The 13800-nt window shown below is 40.1% G+C and overlaps 1 long non-coding RNA gene across 1 annotated transcript; it reads right to left on the bottom strand.

The window, feature by feature from the left end:
• Positions 1-5113: 5113 nt before the first annotated feature.
• On the bottom strand, positions 5114-7961 carry LOC138828994 (uncharacterized). Its single transcript, XR_011372458.1, has 3 exons — positions 7839-7961; positions 6925-6971; positions 5114-5179 (listed from the first exon to the last, which is right to left on the bottom strand). It is a non-coding gene; the product is annotated as an uncharacterized lncRNA (long non-coding RNA).
• Between the last annotated feature and the right edge of the window lie 5839 nt (positions 7962-13800).

The raw sequence follows: 13800 nt of genomic DNA, 5'->3' as shown, positions 1-13800 counted from the left end.
TATCTTCCTCTAAACAAAATGAGATATGACTGATTAAGTATTTGGAAATATAAATGTGATTTTTTTATGAGAATGTAAGTTCTGGTACTGAAAATTGAAATTGTCTTGAAAAATTAGTTCAAAATTACTTTTACACATGTACCTTTTGGCTACCTCATAAATAAAGTGTACAAACCACTTATTCAGTTACTGCCTCATAAATGAAATATAAAAACGACTTGAGTTTTACCAGTTGCAGAGGAGTTTCTGGAAAGCATTGAGAAGAAACGAATTGTCACCTTCTCTTACTATTAACAACAACAAGAAAAAGAAAGAATGAGGAAGGCTATTAAAACAGACACAATTTGTTTTGTGTTTTCAAATGATTCCCTTGGCAGTAATTAGTTTGATGATGCTTAATATGGATTGACAAATAAAAAATGTCCCACATGTTGCTTTGATTTTGTAGAATAGAGACATCTAGTTTTGGAGTGAAGAATGTTAGCGTTTGAATTAAGTTTCCTTCCAGCAAACATTTGTAGAGTCTTTCTCTCAGTATAGTGAGGAAATATTGCTGTGCAGAGGGAAAGAATGGGGGATACTTGAAGGGCTTTCTCTGTAGTAATAAAACCAGGCATACAACACAGCTACCTATAAGTTCAAAGCGGTACTAGATGAGAACCATGCTAATAATAATTGGAAATTGTGAGTTTCCCGAGGGAAAAAGGATCTCTGCTGATAGCATTTTTATAAAGTCCCATCGCAGAGAGGAAGATTAGTCACTGATGGTGACTGTTAACAGATCTGGACTGCAAGCCCCATGACAAGGACAGTCAGATGTTACGCATGACCGTATTCACAGTGCCTAGAACAAATCAGGCATGCAGTAAGTGCTCAAGAAAGTTGTCAGATCAGTGACCTCAGAAGGACTGAATGTGTCATTGAATACCCTGGTACATTGAGGAACTCACAATTGAACCTTACCAACTCAGGACAATGAGAGGAGTTATTTAAGCACCAGGTTGCTTTTGAGGTAGATGTTGAGGAATAAGTTTGGTTTTTTGTTTGTTTGTTTGGTCAGTTGTGGGGCTTTGAACTCAGGGCCTGGGTGCTATCCCTCAGCTCTTCAGCTCAAGACAAGTGCTCTACCACTTGAGCCACAGCACCACTTCTGGTTTTCTGAGTGATTTATTGGAGAAATGAGTCTCCCAGAGTTTCCTGCCCAGGACGGCTTTGAACCATGATCCTCAGCTCTCAGTCTCCTGAGTAGCTAGGATTATAGGCCTGAGCAACCAATGCCCCGCTTGAGTAATAAGTTTGGTGGCATTTTTTTTAATTTACTGGGCTTGAACTTGGGCTCTTATATTTGGTCAGCAGGTGCTGTATCTGTGGACACACTTCCAGCCCTTTTATTTACTTGTTGTTTTTATAGATAGGATATCGCTTCCAGCTCAGGTGCATGCCTGGATTGCAATCTGCCTGTTTTAGGCTTCCCATCAAATCTGGAATGACTTTCAGCTTTTCCTGTTGAGGAGGAATTTTGTGGACTTTTCTGCTCAGTCTGTCCTGGAACCATGAACCTCCTGTTTTCTGACTCTTGTGAAACTAGGACACATGTACCACCATACCCAGCTATGGATTGAGATGGGGATCTCCCAAACTTTCCTGCCTAGGTTAGCCTCAAACTTTGATCCTCCCATTCTTAGCCTTCCAATAGCTAGGATTAATTTGTTTTGTATTTAAAATAGATATTTAAAATTAATTTATCCAACAATACATGAATTAAACCCAAATAATTTCATTTTAACCAGGCTAGATAACAATCCCAAGAATTACTTTGTAGGATTTCGGACTTAATTTTGACATTACTTCATAACCAAATAAAGGTCTTCACAAATGATCTCAGTTCATTTTTATCTTGTCTACCTTTTGTCAGTAGTCACTGCTCTAACCAGGATAGAACATTCTTCATCCTGTCCCAAATCCTACATATTATACCTTAAATACAAGTCAGGGGGCAGGACTGGATCAGTGAGCTAATACAATCTAATTTCTACTCTACAGCACAATAGAGACAAGTTCCTTTTAAGAGTTAAATTACGGTTTTAATCATTTTAACAATGCAAAGTAATGACAATGCAAATGTTATTTATTTGTTATTTATATCTACACGATAGATGGTACTGGAACTGGAGCAATCTCTGCTCCACAGGGTCATGCAAAGATCCAGGCTCTTTGTATTTCCTTTCTATTTTGCCTCTGTCCAATGGGATTTAAGCTGACCTTTCAGGTAGAATTGACCAAGTATCATTTTGTACCTGTTCCTTCCCATTATACAAGAGAAAGAAGAGAAGGACATGTTGCATAATGTAGACTTCACACATTTCATTCCCACTCATCTTTGTTTGACAGAATTCAAACAAATAGTATATCTCACTGCAAGAAATTAGGAGGAATGTTGCCTCCATCTTTCCCAACTAGAACTCAGGATTCTATTACAAAAAGCAAATAGGAGTATCAGGTGACCCTAAAACAGCTTACTTTTCTTCATCCCTGAAATACCATGCAATCAATTATTTCAACAATGACATTGACATACTGGTTTGGGAATTTGGAATTTGGTTGATAAGGCAGTTGGGTAGAGGGGCTCATGCCCTAGAGATAACATTATTATTCTTTATATCTAGAGTCCATTTATGCCCTAAGTGCTTCAGATAATGCTGCTATGATCAATTCTCAAAACCATAATAAGAAGTAGCCACTATTACCCCTAATATTCTCAATCAAGACTCAAAAATGTCATGGACACAAATCGACTAAGTAACAGAAACTGGATTTGCACTTATATCAAACGCCAATTCTTCTTCACTACATAATTTTCTTCTCATATACTAAACTGACAAATACACAGCTTCTTCCCCTTCTGCTACATGCAAATAAAACCACTTTTTCCTGATACTTAATAAATGATCCATGACTACAAGGCAACAATCCATACTCTAATTTCTTGCTCTCGAATAACCTGAAATTGAGTATAATACAGTGTTTCATGACTAACCAATATCTTAAAAACTGTGGTAATTTTAGCAAATACTAGGCTGCCATTCCAGGGACCACACAAGGAAAACCAAAATCAAGTTTTTGTGTGTGTGTGTGTGTGTGTGTGTCTGTGTGTCTGTGTCTATGTATCTGTGTGTCTGTGTGTGTATAATCAATTGAGAAAACATTTTGTTTGAGTATAAATTTCAAGTTATCATTTCATGTCACTGTAGCCAGCAAAAGCATTCTGAGTCATACAAGAGAATTCATATTTCGATTTCGGAGTAGCCCCCGCCCCCACTCTTCGATGAACACGGTGTATCCTAATATATTAAACAGGTCTCCTGATCACGCCTTCCATGGGGCCAGGATGCAATTTGCTAGCAAATTGGAATCAGAATGAGGTTTTTAAAGAAAACCTTCCCACAGTTGTAAACATCCTTAATTTTTACAGCAACACATTGACTTCAAACTGGACTCCTAATTATTGCAATATTTCCTTTAAAAGCCCATATTGTAGATTCTGTAAGGTTCAGACATCTGCTTCAAATCCAGAAATTTCTTTCCTTTCTCAGAAAGGTTGCTCTCCTCCAATTAGCCTCAGCAGAGCTGCCGTAGCAAGTGGAGCTCTGTGGAAGGGGTTTCATGTTTACTGGGTGCATTCCAGCCTCACCCGCCTTTCCCCACATGGGACCATAATAACTACTTTGCCTGTTGGGCCTACGACCAAATGGCCTTTGAAGTACAAAGGGATATGTTCTGAGTCTTTTAAAAATATACTCTGCAAATCTTCGGTCTATCATAAATAAAGGCAGTTTACCTAAGACAACACAATCCTTGACATTTCTATTTTAAGTATTGGAAATAAGTTTCAAGTATTAGAAGAAGAAAACTTGTCGGTATTGTGGTTGTGGTTGTATGTTTTCCACATCTGAAACACAAGATTCTGGAGGCTGGTAGAACTGGTGGTTGGAGCAGCAACTGTTATTATCCCAAACCAAGAGGCGGGTGGTAATGATGACGACCACTGATACTTAACCCTGTCTTTCATCCTCAATAATTTCAAAGCTCCCAATAAATGGCCTTCCATAAAATGCCACACGGATAACTGAATTATTCCAACATAAGTCCTCCCCCTCCTCCAAGAAACCTGTACCACAGAATCCATAGGTTTGGATTGGGGGAAAATGTAGGCTCGTCTTGCAAGCTTGCCACTTAATACGAATGCCATCAGATGAGACTATTACCCTCTGGGGCTCAGCTTCCATCTAACTAGGGATTTGTTTTCTCCATCTGCAAAATGGGTACTATTGGAGTTAATATTAACTTTGTCTCTTTCATCAGTCCAACTCCAAGGTTGGAACCAATATTTCAATGATGAGCAGAGAACATTCCAATTTATTACCAATAAAGTATGCTTGCAGACCAGCTCACAAGTATGGCAATTCAACTTGATCTTGTCCAGTGGGTGGTTCTAAGAAGACAGTAATACTCTAGGCTTAGAACCAAGATGTGTTGTTAAAGTCACTGGGTTAATCCTTTAATTGAAGCTAGGAGAGTAGAGAAAACCACACAGACGTGGCTCAAACTCAGAAGACGAAAGCCAAGGGTGCAGATAGGCAGACTGAGAAGAAAACTGAGTGACCCCAAAGCAAAAGAACATATTCCATTACAGACCTGTTTCGTCCAAGAGATGTTTGAGAGCAGATCTGCTTCATCTCTGTTCACCCTGCTGGCAGCATTCTTTATATCATGGGCAAGACCAGTCACAGTCACTACCCAGGCTGGTAGGAGGCATAGTTTTGCCTTACAGCAATTATGTCATTTATTAATACTGATGCTCCATAAACACTGTATAAAAGTATCCACTCCTTCGAAGAAAATCACATAGTAACAGCTCTCTTTCAATTTCCCTGTTTGATTAGTTGTTATTAAGAACAGTAATAGCATCGGTACTTACATATGGTACCTTGGAAGAGATCAAATCTTCAGCCAGTCTCTGTCCTCTTAGCCTCTATTCCAATCTTCTGTTCTTTTCTTACCTACTGAAGCATTTCCTAGCAGTCAGTCACTTACTTGCTGTTTATTTATTGGTGGTTTCTAAGCCTCGTTCCCCTAATATGTCTGATGATTACCACAGGGAAACTAATTCGAATAGTACCTGGAAATATAAGTAAGCAATCTTTAATCTCTCTCTGTACATTCTCCTTTTTCTTCCTTCCTTCTTTTCTTTCTTCTTTCTTTCTTTCTTTCTTTCCTTTTTTTCCTTTCTTTCCTCCCTTCCTTCCTTCCTTCCCTCTTTCTTTGTTTTTGCTTCCTTCCTTTCTCCTTTATTCCTCCTTCCTTCTCTCCCTCCTTCTTTCCTTCTTTCTTCTTTGTTTCTTTCTCTTCCCTCTTTTCCTTCTTCCTTTCCTCCTTTTTCTCTCTCCTACCATCTTTTTTCCTCCCTTTTCCTTCCCCTTCCTTCCTTCCTTGATTGCTTGCTTCCTTCCTTCCTTCTCTAACTCCATCTCTTCTTCTCTTCATCCTTCTCTACCTCCTTCACTACCTTTCTTTCAGCATAAACATCACTTACTCATGTTTAGACAGTGTTCTAGGAAATGTTCAGACTGATACTAGGAATGATCTCTGCCATGGAAGTTCGAAGACTCTGGGCCAGTTAAGGGAAGAAACATAAAAAATCTAAACCAGTGGACCAAGATGATGGTAGCAAGTGACAGGTTGGAGCAGAATGGAAATGATGATGGCAGCAAATACCTCAGGACCATCAAGGAGCAGGTGTGTGTTGAGCTCATCCTTAACAGCTGGAGAAGCAGGGGCTATGGACTCTATGCACATGCTGATTTGCAAACATTCCTAGAGGGAGGCTTGAGAGGAAACAAGTCCCAGGGGATACTTGGATCACTTTCACTAGTACAAGCATGGCAGTGTACCTGAATTTCTTTCTAATACAAATTCAGCTCGAACTTGAGCCTGCGCTTCTGAGCTGGAGTTTGTGGTTATAGCACAAGAACCCAAGGTCAGAGGAACCCTTAATCCAGTAGGGGTGGCGTCGTTCTAGTTGGCATCTGGTAGAGACAGCAGTGGGGACGCAATCCCAGCTCAGCAGCAGAAGCAACCTCACCCAACACCCGCATTGCTGATATTCTGATCTTGAATTTACCAGTCTCCAAAATGATAATGCATACATAAATAAATAAATTTTCTGTTATTTATACCACCCAGTCTGGTGTATTTCAGTATGATGATCTGAGCTGTTGAATAAATTCCTGTGCAGTGTCTTTACCTGAATCATTTTCAAGTGTCCCAAGTATTTTAATGTCATTCCAGGATAAACTGAAGTTTATTCCTTGTAAATGTATCCACTTGGGTAAGAACAATGTGTTTTTATACTCTTTAAAAGTACACACCACTACTAATACTGTAAATTACAGGACTGTTTGGTTAACTATGATCCTAATTTGCTATCTAGAAGAGAAGGTCTCCTAAGTTTATTCATGTCCTAAGTTTATTCAATCAGAGAGCAAGCTCACCTCGCTGAACCATGAGGTCCGGTATTATTATGGTATATTGGAGGTTTTTTCCTAGGCAAGGCTATCACTCATCATAGCGTTGCTCAACTCTGAGGGGCTCCATTTATATTAAAGTTTCATGAGTGTTACTCCACAGTGTTCAGGTAAACAGCAACTTGTAATGGTTAACATGGTATAATGCACATAACTATATGCAAAGTTCATAAAATCAACATAAGAACCCCTGCTCCACTTACTGTCAGTAAATCCAACCAACTATCAGGGTTCAGCCATGAGTTCTGCCAGCTGCAGGCATCTTTTACTTTCAGAAGGCAAATGTCATCTCTCTATTCCATTCATCACACACTAAGATATGGTGAGAGGAAAGACTTACCTAAGGTTCTTCTACCACCTGAGTTTAAGTCCAGGGAGCTCTGTCTTCTGCAATAGATCAGATTGTTTCAGAATATTGATCTAGCTCTCTAATACTTTGCTATTAAAGTTGCTTAAAGCCTTACGACAGGAAGAGTGCCCCAGAAACTCCCCTTTCATGCTCTGAGCTACTGATTCCTCTAGCTCCACTTATCTTCCAATTCACAGGGATCTACTCTGTTTCTTATTCACTTAATCTCTGGAAGGAAAAAAAAGCCATAAATAAGCTGTCATGTCCTTTAATTGACTAAGAGGAGGGTGGAAAAGTCCAAAGAAAAGCCAAAAAGGAAGGCAGAAAAGCTTATAGAAGGGGGCAGGCATCCTTATTCACCTGTCCTGATGTTAACAAGATGCATCTAAGGCATCGATAGCCCTTCATGATTGTCATGAACAGCATGAAGTTTACTGCAAACATTTTTGTTCTTGGATCCACAGAACATGCTGATCTCAGAAATGCATGTCAACATATCCTAATGCTTCATATGTATTAATGAATAACACTGTTTGCCATTCCTACATATATCTGGGGCTCTCTGAGCCATGGTGAATATCAAGGTTAAGGTAGGACACAGATTTTATTTTTAATCTGGCAGTCCTATTGTGAATGCAAGATGGTGTCTCCTTAGAGTGCTTCTTTGACCAGATGCAGATTCTTTATTCCGGAGCCCTTATTTCCAGATCTCTAAACCATGTGCACCTTCTCTTTCTGTTTCTTTCTTTTTAAAAATAAATTTGTGACAGGATCTCACTACGTAGCCCAAGCTAGACAGGCTAGCCTCAAACTACCCTCCAGCCTCAACACAGACATGTTTCCTAACCCTTAAATAGACTCCTTTGCTATCATCAGGAGTGTTTAGATCCAGTAATGATTGCTACCTCTCTGAGTTCCCTTAAACTTCGCAGTGAGGACACGGACACAGCTGATGTGGAACTGAAGAAGTGAACACCTGCAGAGAATGAAGGGATTTGGTTGAGCTATTATGGAATTCAGACCTCTCTGGAGCTGCTGGGTGAGGAACAGAGGATGCATTCACTGTCCTTCCAGGGCCTCTTAGTGCAGAAGGGTAGAGAGCTGTGCAAACAGAGTGTTGGCAGTGACAAGATCGATGGTGCCGTAGACACACAGAAACAAATGCGCTTGGTTCTCCCCACGGCCCAACTTCTGTTATACTTTGGGAGATGTAGAGGAACGTGTGGATCTGTCTGAATTCCAGACAAACCTAAACGTGGATCCATTTCATTCTGTCTTGCACTGATTCACTTGCTGAAATAAAGAGAAGTATTTGAAGAACAGCCCACCCATGCTCCTTTGTATTAGGCATTCCTGTTTGAAGCCTTGGTCTAGAACTACATGTCTTTTAAATGATACCACCCCAGTTGTTAGGAAATGGAAAAACTTGGAAAAAAATTATATTAAGTGAAATAAGCCAGACCCAAAGGAACACAGGTCCCATATTTGCAATAACTAGTATATGTCTAGGATAATCTTACCAGACAAGCAGAAAAGGTCAAAAGCTATGCACCTATGAACATATAAGATGATGCTGAGCGAAATGAACCACAAGAGGTTTTATCTTTGTTGCTGTTGATTGTAACATACTATGTGATTTTTTTGTTTCTTTTGTATGTTTTTCCATCATGGTATAACCCCTAGTTTCACTGTATTTGATTCTGGTATGCTGCATCTTGTATACACATTTTTCTAATTTGGGGAGAGGAAGGGAAATAATGAAATGCTGAAACAAGGATACAGGTTGATCCATTGTAACAATGAGTTGTACAAGACACTATGTTGAAAACAAACTTTACAACTTCAGGGTGGGGAGGGAGAAGTTGGTGAGATTGGGGAGGGAAGGGATGGTAGGGGAAAAACAAAGGAGGGGGTAACAATGCTTGATAGGAAATGTGCTCATTAACTTACCTAACTGTCACCCTTTTGTACAGTATCTTTACAATAAAAAATATTTTTAAATGCCCTTTAACTCTTCAAATCTGTTTCTGAACACAGATAAGAACTATTATTCTTGTGGAGTTGGAGGGTGTCAATAAGACCACAGATGTAAGCTCTTTTATGTTTTTTTTTTCCCCTCAATGCCTGGTAGACATTCAATAGTCAATGTCAGTATCTACTTGAAACCCTATGAGCCACACCAGCCTGCTCCTAGAAATAGGACTTGCCATGTTCTTCATAAAATGTACAGGATGAGCTTTATAAAGACAATAAATTAGGCAGTAGACAGAGAAGGCTGGAGAGTACGCTTACATGAAAAAGGCCAATTTGCTTGGAGTCTGGGGTTGTCAATACTGTTTTTCAGGAGATCACATTCATGTGTGGGGACATTTGAGAAACACATACAGTGAATGTTCCTAATGTCACCACAAGGCAAGGGCTCCTCAGCTCTCATGCCTGGCTGTCCCTAGATAATGCTGATGTTTTATCAGTGTGGGCTCAGTCGTTCCTTTGGTTAAACTTCCCCTTTACCACATTGGGCAAAGCCATTGTCCTCTGAAGAAAGAGTTATGGGGTGAGGAAACCACCTTTTTAGGAGGAGGAGGTGACTACAGGCAATGTCATCCTGGCCCAAAGCAAAGCCAGAGTGGCTCTGAAGAAAGATGTGGTCTCAGAAGTCATGAATCAAGTTCTTGGCTTGTGGAGAGTGGGTGAGGAGGGGAAGATGCAGGATGTTAGAGCTCAGAACGCTGAGGCCATGACGCTGTGTTTCTGGAGCCCATTTAGAAGCAAGGAGATGAGATGCATCCTGGTCCATAACGTCTCTTTGGAGTGCCAGTCTGGATCAGCAATCAGACTAGACTTCAGGGTCCAGTGGCTCCTAAGCCATGATTTCATTTACCAACTCAGTGCCTCCAGAAGCCGGCAGGCAGTTTTAATTTCCGGGCTGCCTTTTCAGCTCTGTGCACTGAGAGAGACCTTACTATAGTGTCCTTATTCATGTTGGTGTCATTTGCCCTAGAGCTGAAGCCAAGTGTGCCCAACATGAACTTCTACCCCCTCGCTTTACAGAGCTGACTCAGAGAAGAGCCGAGGCTAGGTATAAATGCTGAGCCCAAGTATGGGTTTATACATCTAGCACACTACTTTTCCCAGTGTACAGAACACTTGCCTCCCTTCAGAAAGAAAAGACCAATCTGAAATGAGACACAGTATATCTTGGTGAGTGAGATGATAATGTTATGATCCAAACTGACCAGGGTTCAGTTTCTGGCTCCAACTATTCATGCCAGATATTTTGGGCAGATATTACTCTTGTCTGATCCTGCATATTATCAGTGGGGATAGGGATATATGAGAACTGACTTTGCACTGAAGATTACAAAGAGCATCACTTGAGATAAATGCAGGAGGAGCAGCTCCATCCCTGGTACGTGGTGAGCACACCTCAGGCAGCTTGCTGTCCATGCCGTCCTGTGCCCTTTCCCCTTGGTAATGGAGCTCACTCTCATATCAAACTTGCCCACAGGAAAACAGGCCAAGCTTGGAGGGTTGCCATGACAACAGCTCTGGAACTGAGTGATGCCCTTAGTGGCTCCATAGAGAAGGGTTCGTGGCTGGAGGTAAGGTCTAGACAAGAAAGCTAGAACTTATTTAATCCAAGATGGATGACATATTAGAACAGGAGCTATGACAGACAGTGAAAAGAAGGATCCTCAGTGATGTATTTAAATAGTTGAATAAACCCAATCTGGTCCTCACCCAGCTGTTCTGTGTTCTGTGTGGATCATATACCTTCCATAGATTCTCCCTCTGATCTCTGTCCAGCACCAGATGTTCATAGGATTGTTTTAAACAGAATGAATGCTTTTAATGAAAAGGAAAAATTATACTAAGAATGGAAAAGAAGATATGAATTCTTACTTCTAGCTGAGGACACCTAAAACGTTAGTACTCGTCCAAGGCTCTTTGCTTAGCATTCCAGATGTCATTTCCACATTGGAGCACTTGACTTCTCTTCTTCAGACTCCAAGTTTGCCTTGCTCTGTGACACGGATGAGGTAACCCTAAAGGAATCAGAGCAAAATGTCAATTGCTTCTTTTTATTTTTCATCAACAATCACTTAGGATCACAGGAGCTTTGAAAGAATAAAAAGCTTAGTTCAATGCAGAGCTCACCTTCAAGGTAGACAGACAGTTGCATTCCATTCCTGCTGCTAGCTGCTTCATGGGAGCCTCTGACTCATTTCCTACTCATTGTTAACCTAAGAATAATGACCTGAAATTCATGTCACTGGCAGGTTTGTTCTATCCCCAAGTCTGTTATGTTCTTCTCTTTCCTGTAGTTCACGGCTATGCGAACACCTGGATGACATGGCTCCTGGGAGAAATCACTCCAAATGGCATCTGTATGCAAAAGAGGACTTTTCATTTGTGCCCTTGAGTGCTAGTAAACAGACAGGATTGCTCTCAGTCAGTTGGTTATGGTGACCTGCATGTGTAATTTTCTCTGTTCCTGGCACCAAAGGCAGAGCTCCAACTGAGACCCAGGGCCAAGATCTGCAGTTTACTTCCCCAGCCAGAAGAGCTCTCAGCTGAAAGTGGGGCCAGCTCTCCCCCTGGAGGCACAAATCAGGATTTAGTAGCTTTAGGCCGTGTGCATTCCTGCATCTCCCAGCCTCCCCTCCTGCCCCTCCCCGCCCCCCTCCCAGGAGAAATACAGTCTGACATTGTGTCTTGAGAGCAAAGTAAGGTAGGTGAAAAAAGAGATTTTTTTTTTAAGACACATCTTAATGTTACTTTGGAAATATCCTTATTTGCCAGGGATTCATTTAGAAAAGATTCTGCTTTAGAATAATCTTCATGGGCAATTCACATTTGTTTTCAAAGTGAATACTGAGGATTATATAATAATAATATTGTTTTCATAAATACTAGATCACATATACCCTTCCTTCAAATTCATATGTTGGGCTCCTGCTTCCCAAGAGGGATTGGATTTTAATGATGAGCAAGCCTGGCACTTCTGTCCCATTGTTTCCATTTGTCTTTCATTGTTCTATATCCTTGGCATTGTAACTCTGAGATGATATGGAGAGGTTCTTTGTTGGTCATGTCTATCTGAGGTTCTAAATGCCTCCTGTACTTGGGTGTCCATTTCTTCCTTTCCATTTGAGAAATTTTCTTCTAGCCTTTCCTTGGCTGATATGTGGGTTTGTTCTAGAGGTCTTAAAGCTTGGTGTAATGACTGCATCTATCTATCTATCTATCTATCTATCTATCTATCTATCTATCTATCTATCTATCTATCATCTATCTCTAAATGTAATCATTCTTCAACATTCTCCTCAATTCCTGGTATTTTTTTTTTCCTTCTACCTCATCTAATTTCCTTGGCCACTCTTTGCAATGAGGGTTTTTTTTTCTCTTTTTTAATTTGACTTATTAAGTGTTTCATGTTCAAGGTACTTCTTCGGTTTTCTTTTTTCAGAATCTGTATCTCTTTGCTGAATTTCTCATCCAACTTACTACATTTCTTGTGCATAATTGAGGTCTTGATTTCATTTATCAGTTTTTCTGAATTATCTATGAGGTCACTGATCACTTTTAAAACTAGAATTTGGAATTCTTTGCCCAGCTCTTGACATTTCAATGTCTTTGGATTCAGTTATATAATACTTAGGGATTTTTAGATCATAAGGTGTGTCCCTAAGCCTTCAGGACTGTTGTTTTAATAAGAGACACTCAGATGTATAAGCACAGAGAACATACCATGTCAGGATAAAAAGGTGGTTGTTTACAAGCCAGAAAAAGAAGCCTTACCAAAAACAAACCAACTCTTCTAGCACCTTGATTTTGGGCTTTCAGCCTCCAGATCTGTGAGAAAACAGATCTATGAGTCACCCAGTCTGTGATATATTGTTACGGTAGCCCACACAATGACTAGGAATCAGAGTTGATAACCCACAGAGTTAATTCTTACCCTTTATTTCAATCTGGTCCTCATAACACTCCTGAAAAAAAGCCATTATTAGAATAATCCAAATTTTATGAATGAAAGAGCTGATTGAAAGAGCCTATGGTTCTTCTAATGGTAGGTAAATGCAAGACTTCTCCAGAATGTATACATGATTAAAACACTTCAAGCTTCTTTTCTCCTTGTAAATGGCTCCTCGGAGGGCTTCTCCTATACATGGACCTGGATTGTCCACATGACAGCTATTTGTTTGGTTTAAGCCTGTCTCACTTTTATTGCAAAGGGAATGGAGTAACTGCACCATTCACTGCTGTTTGTAATATACTGATAGTAGTCCGCTTTTATTTACTACTGCTATTAAATAAAACCATAGTTTATATGTATTGTTTTTTCTATAAATACATAGTTTTTACATACTGGGGATTGAATTTGTGTCCTGCCTGTTGCAGGGCTTTTGCCGATGTGGCTTCCTCCATCTGACCAGCTCTTCCTCAACCAATTCCCATCACCATGGTGACAGACAGCTACAATTCTTTCAGTGTGAAGGTCTTGCTTTCATTCCTACAGGTGCTTCTTGTGCTGTCCCCATCATTTAAGTTCTTTTTTTTTTATTTATGGTACCTTATGCTTCTGATAGCAGACTAATGAGGAATCCTATGCAATTTATTGTTAAATTTCTATCTCTCCACTAAATTGTGAGTCTTTTGGGGGGAAAGTCCTCATCCATCTACTTCACCATTATATCCTTAAAGTCTGGCACATAGTAGGTATTTAATATGTGAGGAGGATAAATAAACAACTGAATGGATGGATATAACGGGCTTTTCCCCAGAGCTGGAAGCTGTCCCTTTTTGCCTTAACCCTGATTTTGCCAACACTCATTGAAAACATTTGACAGCCTAGAGATTAGA

Source organism: Dipodomys merriami, unplaced genomic scaffold (assembly GCF_024711535.1).
Source record: "Dipodomys merriami isolate MVZ:Mamm:240054 unplaced genomic scaffold, mDipMer1.0.p SCAF_17, whole genome shotgun sequence".
Taxonomy (NCBI): domain Eukaryota; kingdom Metazoa; phylum Chordata; class Mammalia; order Rodentia; family Heteromyidae; genus Dipodomys; species Dipodomys merriami.
The sequence above is the reverse complement of the archived record's forward strand: the minus strand, read 5'-3'. Positions and strand labels throughout refer to the sequence as shown.